Here is a 15,857-nt window from a genome sequence, read left to right on the forward strand (position 1 = left end):
CCACTGAAATAACTGTAGAGGATAGTATTGTTCTTTCTCACTAAGCACGTCGTCTATACTAGTTGATCACTTAATTCACATCTATGTGTGATGTAACTAAACCATTAATAAAGGCATCAAGAGCTCTCATAAACTTCATATTTTGACAAGCAAGGGTGAAAAGAAGAGCTTCCTAAACTGGTGGAAACTATTTTGAGGGTAACTTTTAAAAAGGTAAGTAAATAAAAGGGGCGAGATGATACAAAATAGATCCATAAAACTGCTTAATCCGGTGACACATGTTTGCAGACCACAAGAAGAGCACTTCTTCCCCAGGATGGACTCAGATGCCTCAGGTGTGCATTCTGGACCTTGCTGGAGTTATCTAATGTTACCCCAATAACTCAGGGAAGGAAAAAATCAAATCTCCTGCTCACACTTCCCAGTCGAGATAGTTTTCAGCTGCATCAGGTCAAGGATTGCCATCGGAGAACAGACAGAGGTAGAAACTGAACCATCAAATTGAACTGCAGAGTGCAGAAGCCAGCTCAGAATGTGATTTGTCTGTTTTTACCAAAAAAAGAATGTTTCTGGGAATAAAAACCTGTTTGCATGCTAAGAACATTGAATTTTACAAACACCAGATGATGAGATTTGGGAAGAGAACACATTTGTTTTTTTCCCACTGTTTCCCAAATCCGTTGGCCATAATTAGTTCTAAGCAACATTAGAAGATAAACACAAGGTCCAATGGATTACTCCTACTTAGATGAGGATTCGGAAATTATTTAGTTTGGCTTTGAGAACTTACTCTACATATGCACATTTATACTCACTAGCAGAAAAATGGCTTTGGCTTTAAAAATAATCTGGTCTTCGTGTAAGAACACCATGGCACAAGCAAGACTGCTTGTGTGAAGACGGACACCTGGTGGTCTGCATGGGGAACTGCAGCCCTGGAAAACATTCTGAGGATTTCCCCCCCCCCCCCCACGCCCCGTTCCCCTCCTGCTTTCTGGGTACTGACTGCTGTTGACGGTGGACATACTGCAGCTGTATGAGAGTGAGTCTCAAGTTCAAGTCAAAGGATTTCCAGAACAGTTACATCAACTCCATGAAAGCTGCAGGTCACAAGTTCTCTAAATTATTTAGAAAGCCAACCCATGTGGTGTGCTAACCATTTTTAAAAGCTCCTAAAATCTCTTAACCAAGAAGCTGAACAGGAGCCTTCGTGTTTGGGAGGAAAGTTTAATCTCCACCTCAGAACCTCCGGACTTCCTCGGCCAGGATAACGAGCTTCTGTTTTCTTTTGCGAAGGAAAAAGATGTGTCGATTCCTCTGGCACCACAAAAACAAGCATTGTGAGCTTCTAAATATGGCCTTGCCCCAGAACCGACCCTACTTTTTCCAAATTGAACTCAACAAGACAAAAATATGTAACTGAAAAAGAAAAAAAAAAAAGGGAAAGTAAAACCCCTCTTTCTAGCTGTTCCTGGTTCCTGGTTCCCGGTTTTGTTCTCTTTAATTTTTAAGTCTGGAGATAAGCTTCTGGAAGTCGGTGGAGAGCAATTTGCGAACTTCCTCAGGGTATATATACTTGGTGTCAGAGAATGACATCAAATCACAGGTCCTCGTTGTTATGTCTGTAGCTGTCAATGAGGAGGGAAGCTATGCCTCGGTGCACAGTGAGTCTTCCAGAAGGAATATAATAAATATAATAAGTGTAAGCAAGTGAAACATCACAGAGCTGAGATACCCTGATTGCCCCTCCAGCTACCCCAGAAGACAGCCTCCAAATTTGGGGCTGACTTCCAGATATGGGATTCCAGGCTCTGCCGCCCCTGAAATGACAAGACCTTGTGTTCAGGGTGGCCCCTGCCTGACTTACACTGGGCCATTGCTACGTGCGTCACATCCCTCCCCGCCCAGCCCCAGCTCCTGGTGGAGGGCTGAGGGGTCCTGTCTGAGCCTAACCCAGGTCTGCCGGCGTGTTTCTAGCTCACAGGTGCAAAGACCCAGGTACACCCCAATGTGAATATCTCTGATATTTGGGGGCTGACTGCTCAGTGTTTTGATTTCCTACCACAAAAACAATGGGAACAGCTTTCATAAAATTGTTACAAGAGAAAACACATTTATTTAGGCTGAATAAAGCGGTGTAAATAATGTCCCCACTCCCCTCCTTGGGCACATAAGTGAGACTTTCTGACAAGGACTAAACGATGCCTGAAGAAGAGGTTCCTGTAGCCACGACAAGAGCCATTTAAATTTCAGACACACTGTCCCCTTTTGGAAACCCTTGTGAAAAGATGTGTTTTAGAATTCATAAGTTTTCAGATGATAGAATATGTAACACAGTCGATATATTGAGTATCATGTAATCCCCTAATCCAGGACTGGAGAGGGAGTCTGTAATTAACACATGAATAGCCTTGCAGCACAATGGGTAAAGGGTCGTCAAAAAAACACTAAAAACAGCCTGATGCTGGTTCAGATTAGGTGGGTTGCCAAATGAATCTGACATACATGAAAAAACTTGCTTCTCAGACTTTTTTTGAATTTTATATTTCAGAACAGACTGTGGGCCTGTAGGTAATGAAAGAGCCAAGAGCCGTTACAGACGTGGTTCTGTCTAGAAGTCTCCAATAACTCTCTGGACTCCAGAGGTGCAAATACAACTAAGAAGAAAATATTACCAAGTAAGTCATTTCCTTTGGTCGTCAAAAGTCAATGTATTCACCATAAAACCATAAAACTTCTAGAAGTAACCACAGGAGAAACTTCATGATCTGGGGTGAGGTAAAGTGTTAGGAACGACACCAGAGCATCATCCATCAGTTGAAAATTGGTCTTTATCGAGTTAGAAACTTTGCTCAGCCAAGGCATTATCTAGAGAATAAAAAAGACACACAGTAGACTGGGAGAAGATAGTTTCAGATCGCATATCTAACATAGAACTTGTATCCAGAATATAGAAAACTCTTTCAATTCAACAGTAAGAAATTAAAGAACCCAATTAAAAACGGGGACAGGACTTGGACAGACACCTCACCAAAATGATATAAAAATGACAAAAAAATAACCCAAACACATAAAAAAGATGTTTAACACCATAGTCATGAGGCTAATGTAAATTTAAACCACAGAGATATTACTACACACCCCTTAGAATATCTAAAATGAAAAAAAAAAAAACACAAAACGGACAATACCAGGTGTTGGCAATGATGTGGAGTAAAAAACTCACATTGTTGGTGGGATGGAAAAATGGCGTAAGCACTTTGGGAAATGGCTTGGCAGCTTCTTATGAAGTTAAATATACACCTGCCCTATGACCCAGCAATCCTACCTCTGTTTGTTTTGTTTTGCTTTGTTTTGTTTTATACCAGATGGTGGAAACTTATGTTCCCATGAAAACTGGCACACAAATGTTCATAAGCAGCCTTATTGGTCATCGCCCCAGCCTGGAAGCAACTCCAGGGCCCTTGAGTGTGGGAAAGGATAAGCTGGGTGTGCTACACCCTGTGATACACCCCTACTCGGCAATAAAAAAGAACAGACTGTTGGTTCTCATGTGAACTGAGATGAGCCTCAGGGACTGTGCTGAGCAAAAGAAGCCAGTCTCGAAGACAGAGGGTCTGCAGGGACGCAGGCCAGCTCCCTGATGGCCGGGGGTTATGGGTGGAAGGAGGGCCTCAAAATAAAGGGACACCACCAGGGGGTTTGGGGGCATGATGGGAACGTTCTGTATCCTTATCATGGCGGTGGTTGTGCAAATCTATAAATATGTTAAAATTCACAGAACCCGTACAGGAAAGAAAGGAAGTCAATGTGAGCATATGATCAGTGAAAATATAAAAAACCCCAACGAAAGCCAGCACACTCACATGGGACCTTTGTGTTCACAGTTTAGCGTCCTCCTCCCCTTTACCTAATGGACGACATTCTCCTTCAGCCAACACTGCCTGCAGGACCGGGCGACAGGAGGCAGGGGGAGGCCTTGTGGGCACAGAGGTGAGGCAGGTGGGGGCCCTGCCACTCAGGGTTCACGTCCTGGGCAGAGGAAGGGGACAGAGAGGTGACAGGATGTCGATGAATCATGCCACACAGGTTCAAGGTGGGATCACCGCGGCTGTAAGCACAAAGAATGTTTTCTTAATTTGACCAAGAAGAAATAACTGTGTGTGTTCTCCGGTTTCTTATCAAGTATATTTTTTCAGGGTAATTTTGAAGATCCCCTTGCTTTGACCAAAGCATATATTAAATGACAAAAATCCCATTAGTTGCTGGGAATGGTGTGTGCTAGGGGGCAAGCTTATTGACACATGCCTGTTCCACTTGCATGGTCTAACAGCTAGCACTCTGTCACATAGAAATCCCACACTCGTGACATCGTCGTCGGCAGCCGTCCGTCTCGAGAGACGATGGTGTAGCTTCTTAAGAGTCTATCTGCACCGCCGAGAATGGCTGTGCAGTCCGACTCGGGAGTGACACAGTGTCTGTCTCCTCCCGTGTTGAATCAACATCTTGCGATGACGCTGGAGTGTCCTCTCCAGTGAAGCTGAAGCTACAGAGCCTGGGCAGGGTGATATGGAGGGTCTGCTGTTGCCCATGCAGCAGACCCCCCCCTCTCTTCGCAGCTGAAGGGTCCAAGGGAAAGACGGAGTCGATACAGCTTGGCTTCAGGTGCGCCGCAGGAGTTGCCGGTGTTGACTACAACGTCAAACCGCCTTAGGGACTCCGGCTCCGGATTTTCTGTCAGGGTTTACTCCCTTAGCCTTTCCCCTGAAGAGGTATGCCGCAAGGCAGCGGAGGTTTTTTGGAGTCAGAGTTTCCTTCTCTGATGTGCCCTGACTGGAAGATTGAACCAGCGACACTTAGCTCGCAGGCCGACGCTCAATCCACTGAGCCAAACCAGCCAGGACAGTTTAAAGCGTAACATAGTCATTGAATAACTGAATGAAAAGATGACAGCGGCGCCACATGTCATTCATTGCAAGCCTTTACAGTACTACTTTTTACTTAGCTGGCATATCCATCAGCGTAGCGTCTCTCCTAGTCATTGGGAGGCGAAGGGTGTCTTTCCATGAGAGTGCATGGCCCGTTGTCGTGCCGTCTGGGGGCACTTCCAAGGGGAGAGTCCCTCAAAGTGAGTCAGAGCGATTAGTCATGTCCTGTGGCATCAGCCTTTGAAACCAAAGACCATGGCGTACCCTCATAATACCTACAGGAAATAAATACAGGAATGGGAATGTCGATCCTTTTTAGAAAACCACTAATCCTGCTATGATAAGTGACTGGGCAGTTACTCAGGGGGGCTGTTGATGTTGCCATGGAAACAAAGTGGGTGTTTTCCCATGTTCTAAATTCAGCCTCCAAATCTAGATATAAAAATAGGCTGAATGTTATGGATCCAGTCCCCTAAACTCAGCCTTACTTCAGTGTCATCTATGACAAAAAGGCCACTCACCACCGTCTGATATGAATTCGTGATGACGAAGCTCCTTGTTTACATATATTCAAAAATGTCATTGTTTTTATTCCTATCTGGGCAAACGTGAGGTTCAAAGTCAGCGTTCCACCCTCCGGCCTCAGCTTCTGTGATCGCTCAGACCATTTCTGTTTAGAAGATACTTTTCTAAAGTAAGTGCTAAGTATTTTAGGCAAAGAAGCCCAGCTGTGAAAATACTGTTCACATTTGCACAGTTGTTTTATATGTGGATTTATTTTTACTTGCACTTAATTCGGTGCAATTTTGGGGAGAGACGTGTCTCTGCCCCCCCCCCCACCTCGCTGACTCTCGCTGATCCTCACGGGTTTTTTCAGCAATGACAGTCTCCCTCTCCAGTTCTTATGGGTCGCAAGTGTTCTGCATCACAGCACACCCTTGGCTAATTAGCATTAATAAGTGATGCTGAGAGAAAGAACCCTGGAGAACAAGCAGGACTGCTTTTGCCAAATTGGACTGGACCCAACTGGCAAAACTTCCCGGTGTACTTTCCCATTCTCCTGCCTCCAGTGTGTTCCTGCTGCCTAAACACACATTTCTGACACCAGGTCTTGGACACCCCGCGAGGTACACGGCCCCATGGCTGCTTTGTTCCAGGACGCATGCGCGCTTCGTTTGCTTTTATTTTACTTTCTTAACTGTAAAGTGACGAGGCATCATTGCTGCCCCCTATTACCATCCTGAGACACTTTAGCAGAGTGGGAGAGCACATGAACTCATTATTTATTGAGCACCTATTGTGTGCAAGGCATTGGGCTAGGAACAGATGGCAGAACTTTCCAGAATGAGCAGGATGTCAACAGGTGGGAGACCACAGTAGGACAGGGCAGGTAGGCTGAGTGGCCGAAGGCGAAACTGGGAGGTGGAAGAGCAAAAGGACAGTTGGCCGCTCTGAAGAGTGAACCAGAAGCAAAAGGGTGGAGGGGGAAGACTCGAGGTTCAAGTCCTCGCTCTTTCCTTGTGCACTGAGTCTCAGGGAAAGGAGAGGTAATGACTGAACTTGGTAGTGTTGGTGGAGGTAGTCAAGATACTCTACTCCGGAACGCACCTGGCAGTTTAAAAGATTTATTCGTGCATGCTGGGGAAGTACTGTCATTACTATCCAATACATGCAATTTGGGGATATGTAGAATCTTTCAAAATATGAATTCAAAAATCAAATTAGCTTTTGGTAGTGGCACACTGAGGATCATTTATTGACTCTCAGCTCTTCGTTTTACAAATAGGGAAACTGATGGCCTGAAGGAACGCGGGAATCAAGCGAGACGTGGTCCATGAAATGCTGGACAGATACTAGGAGGCGCTCACACAAGGTTTTCCAGGAGCCGGGCCCCATCCGCCCATGCTGCCTGCTTAGTTAATCCCTCCGACACCCGCCGGGTACATGTCCCTTCTGCCGTGTATTTGTTCAGTCCCCACATGTGTTCACAGAGATGCACAAAAGCTGCTGCAGAGACTTGGTGCTGCTGGAGACCTCGGTGGCCACTCTGTCTAGTGTCCACGCCTGATGAGCGAGGCCACAGAGGATGGCGCATTGTTGACCTGCTCAAAGTCACCTGCTTCTAGGGCTACATCAGCCTCTGGGGTCCAGGCCCCATCACATCACACTCCCTTCACGTGTGAACTGGAACGTAAATAACTAAGGTCTTGATTCCATAACGCAAGATGATAATAAGAAACTTAACATCAGGAAAAGCCCGCACTGAAGAACAGATTTTAAAACTGCATATCAAGAGCTTTTGGTTAATAAAAGTGAACAACAATTCTAAGTCTTACTCAAAAGTAGGTGACCTAAACAGCCCTATATCTGTTTGATTGTGATAGCCCTGTACCTACGGAATGTGAGGTTGAACACCTTCCTGTAAGAAAGCCGCAGACCCAAACTGGGTGTATCAAGATTGTAGGATAGAAAGTCAATACACAAAAATGAGTTTTATTTTTATACTTGTAGCAAATAATTTATAGTGTCGTTAGAAATAGACCATTTATAATTTAATAATCAGAAAGAGATAAATCTAAAAAAAAAACATATGCACACATATTTGATCTAGTGTTTTTCAACTATGGGTCCAATAATGAGCCCATGCCTATTAACAGAATGAATGAGCATATGGATAAATAGTCAACCTATAGTCAGAATTAAAAAAAAAAGATACAGTGTGCTAAAAAAAAATAGTAATTAAAATACGTTAATTAAACTTGGAATCAGAATTTTCATTTGAGAATTTTTATCCACACCGAACCCTAAATAACTGCCATTTTAAAATCAAGCAATAAATACTACTTAATCCCAATTCTAGCAGGTCCTGGCCATATGTCCCCAAGCAGCTCGGGTCTCGGGTCATGCTTCTTCTTCATGGCATGTTCTCTTCAGCAGCTCCGATTCTACTCAACACAGCCTGCAACAGGGAGCTGCCCAAACGGTTATGTTATTTGCTTGGTTTCTCCACCAGGAAAAAAAAGAAAAAAAAAGTCTTAGGGGAAGCCTTTAAGACTTTTTTTTTTTTTTTTTTAAAATAAAATGCTCTGATTCTTAGGATTTATTGTTCACCCATAGGTTTCAAATAGGAATCTCAGAAGCTTTAAATGATTGTACATTTTTTCCTTCTTATAAGGCTCTGGGCACGTAAGAAAAGGTCTGCCACGGTTCATTTGATTTCCCCATAAACAGACCCCAAGATAAGAATTCGCATGTAAGATATTTATTTGAAGGAGATTCCAGGAACTGTGGCCTGGGAACGGAGAAATGAGACAGGGGAGCGAGTTGAATCCAGAAAATATGTGACCAGAAAAGTGACAGCGGGGAGCAGTTTGTGGTGAATGCCACTGGGAAGCACAGGAACTATGGGTAACAATAGTTTCCAAACTTTTTGACCTCAGTACATCTTCATCATCTTAACAGTACCGAGGACCCCAAGAAGCTCATGTTGTTTGTGTGGGTTTTATCTCAAAATATCTTATTAGAAATTGGCACAGAAAACTTTTAAATTTTCATATATTCATTTAAAAATAAGAATAAAAACATTCTATGGTAAATAAATGGCAAGTATTTTATGAAAATCTATTATATTTTCAAATATTAAAAAATTATGTGAGAAAGATGACATTATGTAACATAATTTTTACAAATCCTTTCAATATATGGCTTAATAGAAAACAAGTAAATTCTCATATGTGTTTCTGTGTTCAATCTGTGGCTGCATGTGTCGATTGAAGTACTTTTTGCCTTTAACCAGACATGGCATTAGAAAAGGGGAGAGTATTTTAATCGTGTATATAATTATGTATACTCTCAGATAACTACGTAAAATCCTTTTTGATGTTACACTAAACCTTGACAATTGATAATTTCTTAAAGGTTGGTTTCAGTGTGACATTTGAAATCATACCCATGAACTTTGTCTACTCTCTTTCATGAAAATCCATCTTTCTATCCTGCATTTTGAACAATGCTTTCACCCGTATTTAATTTTGATCATGTGTTGGTCATATGAAAATGAATGGTTCACTGAGCTGGGTAGATATTCCAAATGCTGACATATTTCATTACACAGCCTCAAAAATTCACATTCATTTTTATCTCCACTTGTCTCACCAGAGAAGCAGTTGGGGAAGTCATCGAGTTCACAGGGATGGATGTAAGTTTTCAAAAAGTCAGATTTTCTCTTGAAAGCTCAGATTTTATGACTGGCAACAAACACCGTCAGTGGTTTCTTTGAAGTGACGGCCTCATTCCAAATCCCTTCAGTTTTGGAAAAATGTCTTCCAAGTGCCGGGGTCTGACTGAATAAGCAGAGTTTGTTCTTGCAACTCAAACCAGCACCACGTGCTTGTCCTCGAAACCAACATCATCCTCCAGGACGAAGTACAATTGCTTTCTATGTACAGTATTCCCTCACTTATCGCGGGTATTACGTTCTAGGAAAGTCCCCCTGCCCCCCCCCCACCACCCCGCGACAGGTGAAAATTCGCAAAGTAGGAACCTTACATTTATTTTAGTATTGATATATACTTTAAGGCTTTATAAACCCTCCCCACACACTTATAAACCATTCCCAGTCCCTTATTAACCTTTTCCACACTTTTACAAACAATACTTATGTTCTTAAACATATTCTACACTCTTAAGCCTATGTAACTTTAACAGCATATGTATACAGTACCGCAAAATCCCACGATATAGCGAAAAACCTGCGATAAATAATTAAATATAATATTTTTTAAAATCCTGCGATACAGTGAGGCCGCGAGAAGTAAACCGTGATATAGAGGGGGACTCCTGTAGTTCCCATTTTATCCAAAAAATATTAAAATGATTTACAGCGAAGGGCCATATTTAATAAAACGCAGTCTTTTTGTGCTGCTTCATCAAGGACAGTGTAAGTGAAGCTGTTGTTCGGGCCGCGTCGGCCCAGATGGTGAAGGACGAAAGGCTGCACCCGATGCTGGTAGGACAGGCACACAGGTGCCTCTGAGTCCTGGGAAGGCACCTTTCTGCCACTGACCTCGCCCTTGTCGGTGCGAATGGTAACCCAGCGAAAAGGGCGAATCGCACTGGAACATTATTTGATGACAGATTCTCGAGGACTTCCAGGTGGCCGGGGACCACCCTTGGAGTGCAGGAGCCCCCTTGCTCCCGCCTGAAGGGCAAGCCGGCCGGAATGTGTAGGCGGAGGGCTGCTGGGGGCGGGCAGGGACTCCCGCAGAACTTCTCACCCATGTGTCTGGGATGGGACAGGCTCAGCAGCCCAGGAGAGCCCTGTGGCAAGGACATGAACTTGCGTAGAGCTGGAAGGCAGGCGGGCGGGCACTGACATGGAAGAGACCCAGGGGAATGAGGTGTTTCAATAAAAATGGGTGCAAATAGCTCTTCGCGACCTTGATGATGATGATTCGACATAAACCCCGGGAAGTGGGATTGCTGGATCCCATGGTCGCTCTATTTTTAACTTCCGGAGGAAACTCCATACTGTTTCCATCTTGGCCACACCATTTTACATTCTCACCAGCGGGGCATAAGGGGGGCAGCTCTCCTCATCTTCACCAACGCTTGTTGTTTTTGTCTTTTAGAGGACTCTTCTTTTCTCATTGTGCACTCTCGGCACCCTTGCCGGAGATCAGCTGACTATATAGGTGTAGGTTTATTTCTGGGCTCTCTAGTCTGTTCCATTGGTAAATGTCTGTGTTTATGCCAGTATGATACTGTTTTGATTATTGTAGCTTTATAATGTGTTAGGAAGTCAAAATGTATGAAGCCTCCGGCTTTGTTGTTCTTTCTCAAGATCGTTTTGACTCTTTGGGGTCTTCTGTGGTGTCATATGAATCTTGGGGTTGCTTTTCTATTTCTGCAGAACAAAAATGGCGTTGAGATTTTGATAAGGTTTACATTGAATCTGTGGATAGCTCTGAGCAGTATGGACATTTTAACAATATTAAGTCTTCCAGCCCATAACACAGGCTGTCTCTCCACTTGTTAGTGTCTTCTTTAATTTCCCTCAGCATCGTTTTGTCGTGTTCAGTGTGTAAGTCTTTCGCCTCCTTGGCTAAGTTTATTTCTAAGTATTTTGTTATTTTTGTTGTTTTTTTTTAAGTGGGGTTGGTTTCCTAATTTTATTTCGATTGTTCATTTACCCTGCTTTTATAGAATGTTCTCCCCAGGGCCAGAAAACGGAGACATCCACAGTGTCTTTCTTAGAATTCTGTGCTTGAAGTGACTGGAACAGTCATCCCTTTACTAATGAGAAAATTGACTCGTCTTTACATCCATGCCCTTCCAAATGTTCTCAGAATCGAAACGTCTTCCCAACCCCAAGTTCCCGCTGATGAAAGTCCTCTGTGAACAATTACTGATATTTATGGGGAGAGGGCAGGCTTGAGAGCTTTGGAAGGGACCTCCTACATTTTCCCATGACTCAGTCTTTGAATGATTCTTCTTCATTGTGGACATTTCATTCTGGGGATTTGGAGAACTAACTTTCTTCTAAGTTGTGCTTTTAAAACAAACAGAAACCAGTTGAAGGTGTCATGATTTGCTACAGCCACTCTGCTGTGTCCCTCGTGGTCTCGTGAAGGGAAAATTTCACTCCTACACTGAAAGATTATCCCTGACGTTATTTTTTTCCTGACTTGTCATGGGACCGGACTCTTGGAAGGAGGCCCTGAGCTGTCTAAGCTGATCGCTCGGTACTACTGGCCCTGACGTTCCTCGGGATGGTATAAGATTGCCTCTCCTGGGATTGGGGGGTGGGCGGTGGCCAGGAAACGTTGCCTGGTCAGGAGTGAGAGCTGAAGGGGCCGGAGGAAGGCGGGTGAACGTCTATGCACCTGTCAGCTGTCTGGAAGGGGTGGTCCACACTCCCAGCACCAGCTCTGAGTGCCCCTGGGGTGGGGCTGCAGGGGCGGAGGCAGGGGCAGGGGGTGGTCAGGGCTCCAGACAGAAACTGCTGTGCAGAAAGTCATGGAAGGGCTCACTGTAGGCACAGGCCTGGGCCTTTCTAGAAAAGAGTCAGCCTCAGGCCCAGAACAATTTTGACGCTTTTACCTGCAAACCAAAGCGCTGTCCTTGAGTGATTCAGGGAGATACAAACTGCATCATCCCTCCTTATTTTTCTTTCATTAAAAGCACATGTAGCCTTGGCTGGGGAGCTCAGTTGGTTAGAGCATCATCCTGATACCCCAAGGTCGTGGGTTGGGTCCCTGGCCAAAGCACATACAAGGATCAACCAACAGATGCATAAATAAATGGAAGAGCAAATTGATGTCTCTCTCTCTCTCTCAAATTAATTAAAATAAATTTTAAAGCACATGTACACACAATAATGACAACAAAAAATTTTAAGTGCTCACTTTTTTCAAAAATAACATAATTCTTATATCAAATTAGAAATACAATGAAACTAATAATGATAATAACGATAATAACAGTAAGAATAAAAGTAGTGGCAGTCCCATTATTCAAAGTCCTCTCATTCAAAGATAAGCACTTGTGATATTTTGGCACTGCGTCTGCCTCGCCTTTCATTTTTCCTTTTCATTTCACATATATGTGGGATCATAAAATGGTTTTATAACCAGCTTTCATTTTTCACATAACGCTGTCCAATACACATTTTATCCAATTCATTCGTCTTCTGTTACATCGTATTAACCACATGCTATTTCATACTCCATGAAATGAGCCTTATTTCCTTCTCAATGACCGACGCTCCCTACGTTTCGGTTTCCTTGTCTGTGGACCAGGCTGACTGACTGCAGGCATTTTCGAGCTGCATGGAAGCCAGAGCCCCTGCATAGTTACCGCTCAGGAGTGCAGCTTCTTAGGGTCGCTTTCCTAGTTCCCCCCTGGCTACCAGAGTTTGCTCCACCAGCACCCCCTGTTGCATTTTCAAATGACTCCTTTTATTTTATAGCTATTTCATTAGCACAAATCGATCCTTGTGTTTTTAGACGAAATAACTAAACATGAACTTGTAGGATCAAGATTTACAAGATCAAAAATTGTAACCGGGAAATTCCTGAGTGTTTTTATTGTTCCATGAACGTGATCTGAACACCTCCTGAGTGAGCACCGTGCATGGTGCCCGAGTTCTGTGGACACACCCAGGGGACATGGCTGGCACCGGCCCACGAGCAAGGGAGTTAATAGGCGACATAAATGGGTATGAAAAGAATTCCGGCTTGTAGAGCTATCTCTTCGTTTAAGAAAAGAAAAGTACTACACAAGGCAGGAACCAAAATACACTGAACGGCTTAGACAAGTCGATGGAAAAGGAAGATGGCGCCTACTTGTGCACATCAGTGTGAGCGCTGAGCGCCGCGCTATCGGAGACAAATCATTGTACGTCGGGCCTCACACCCTCGTCTCTGCACATGGATGCAGTGACTGGGGCCGGGGTCGGGGGAAGGAAGCCGGTTCCTTGAGTTGTGCGGGGCTCCACAAGACAGTTCTGGGACCCCTGATAGTCGTGATGGGAGCATAGATATAAAAATCAATTCGATGGGAACCCAGTCCCTAAACTGTAGCATTTAGGGAACTGGTAAGAAAAGGGCATGAATGATGGGGAGATCTCACTGAGAGCAGGGGGGAGCCCCTAGGAGGGTCCAGGGCAGCAGCTTTGCTGGAGCTGGGTCTCAGAGGGTGAATAGAACCTGAATCTGTGTGGAGGAGGGCTGTGTACTCCCGGCCAAGAGAACTGAATGAGAACTGAGTCACGGTGGCACGTCTAGAAAGCAGCAAACAGTTCAGCTTGACCAAAGAAAAAGGTAGGCAAGAAAATAACCACTACTCCGTCCTGCGCTCTCACTAAGTAATAACTGTCGGGTTCGGGGCTTCATACGTTAGGTTGTTTGAACCCTGCAACTCCATCACAGGTTATAGTTTGCTCATTTTACAGATGGAGACGATGGAAAGCCACCGAAGACTGTAGGCAAGAAAAACTGCCCCTTTGGAGCTGTGCTCCTGGAAGATTAATTTGGCATCTGTGTGCAAGATGTGGAGTAAGGGAGGAAAAATGGGAATTGGAGACTCTCCTCATTGCTAAAGTCATGGCCACGGTCCAAAGGACAACTGGCGAAGATCTGAGGTAGAAAACCACAGCGGAGGAGAGAGCATGGATGCGGGTGTGTCGCAGGGGTTTGGGATCCAGAGCACGGGTGAGCTGATTGCATGTGAAAGGCAAGAAGAAAAACAATGCTAAGGTGTCCATCCTGGATGACTTTGAGGACAACGGGGCCACAAACGGGGCCGGTAGGAGGGCCTTGGTGACGGAGTTGGTTTGGAACGTGCTGGGTTTGTAGAACAGCCGGTTGCAGGGCTGCTGCAGATGATGGGAAAGGGGAGGCCAGAATCCAAGAGACAGAAATGTGAAAGCCAAGAAGTTATGAGCGTTACTAATAGGCCAGTAGCTGACATACTTCACAGACCTGGCTGCTTGGACAGACCTGCGTCACAGAGCTAGAGCAGGACAATGAATCTCCCGGATACTGGAGTTCCAGGGTGATTTAAAATTTATTATCACGAAGTCCTTTAGCTCAACATTATGTTTGATAAAGATGAATGAAGCCAGAATAGCTGTTAAAGATGCTCATTTTACTTTGGGGACAAACTTATTTCAGACAATGGCGAGTGTATGTGTGTGGGGGTGGGTGGGGGTGTTTTTCTCTAACGACAAGATAGAATAAAAGCCGTTTTTGTGATATGTCCTTCAAAATTGGGTAGCCGGTAGCATTTTTTTTTTAATCCCGAAAGCCAATGACTTGCTCTTAAATCTAATGCATAAATCATAATTGTGCTTTCTTTCTGGGGCTTCTGCCTTATGTCAAATTAACAGCTTTAGAAAGAAACACATATTTCCAGCTGACCTGCCGTTGGACCTCACATTTCTTCCCCAAACTGTTCTCAGACATTCTCGTCATGGAGGAGAGCGGACACACTTCCAGAATCTGCTGCGTGTGGCCCGGAATCCGTTCTCGGGCCCCAAGCCATTTAATCACCCACCTCATGGCGGCCACTTTTGGCTAATGAATCCTGAGCTCCAAGTTTCCCTTCCTCCTAATGAGTGCTAATAAAATGCATTTAACTCCACTAATGCATCAACAACAAAAAAAAAAATCGGCATTATTTCATTGCATCTACTTAATAAGAGCCTTGTTTAATATTGAATTACAGGCTGCTCAGCCAAAGCATTATACTGGGAGAAGCAGGACGGGGAGGAGGGAGTATCAAGTGCTCTAATTTGGACATTCCTCCTTACTATGCCCTGCACTCTTGTGTGATTGCTTAATTCATTTAGCCCAGCTAGTCTGATCCTTCTGCCAACTGTTCTGGAGAATTTACTGCAATGCTAGGCAACCAGTCCCACCACAAAGCTGGAAATATAGTATTGCTTTTCCTGGGACCGAGCTCTTAACCCTTGTCTGGGGAGGGGCAACGTGCGATGGAACAGATACTGTTACAAAAACATTAAAAGAGCTTTTAGAGGTTCCCCCTTTTACAACAGTTACAACAAATCTGACTCTTGTCGATCAAATCCCGCCCCCAAATTGTTTATGGTTCAAGTTCAGAAGCAATTCATCTTTATTTTTAGATTTCTCTTCAATGAGCAGTGATGTCTAATCTTGCATTTAGCTTAGCAACGGACTTCTCTGCTTTCTTTTGAACCTCCCTCGGCAACAAATACCTACTGAAAGCTTCCCGTTTAAAGAAAACAATCATTTTGTTGGAATAAATATCGTTTGAATTTGTTAATCTTAAGGTTTCAGGTCTATTGAACTTCATTAAGGTGAAGCACATCCGTGGTCTCATTACCTGGACATCGGAGATAAGAACCTTCCTTTTTACTCATTCCATGGAAGTCAGTGAGCTGTGAAT

General features: G+C 44.2%; 1 long non-coding RNA gene across 1 annotated transcript in view; it reads left to right on the forward strand.

Moving 5' to 3' along the window:
• The window catches only part of LOC149992349 (uncharacterized), a 47,176-nt gene extending 32,758 nt beyond the window's left edge, over positions 1-14,418 (forward strand). Inside the window, exons 3-4 of the long non-coding RNA XR_016508335.1 lie at positions 2,552-2,678; positions 13,882-14,418. This is a non-coding gene — a long non-coding RNA (uncharacterized LOC149992349). The remainder of the gene's footprint in view (positions 1-2,551; positions 2,679-13,881) is intronic.
• Positions 14,419-15,857: the final 1,439 nt, after the last annotated feature.

This window comes from Furipterus horrens, unplaced genomic scaffold, assembly GCF_987537825.1.
Source record: "Furipterus horrens unplaced genomic scaffold, mFurHor1.1.pri manual_scaffold_15, whole genome shotgun sequence".
Lineage (NCBI taxonomy): Eukaryota > Metazoa > Chordata > Mammalia > Chiroptera > Furipteridae > Furipterus > Furipterus horrens.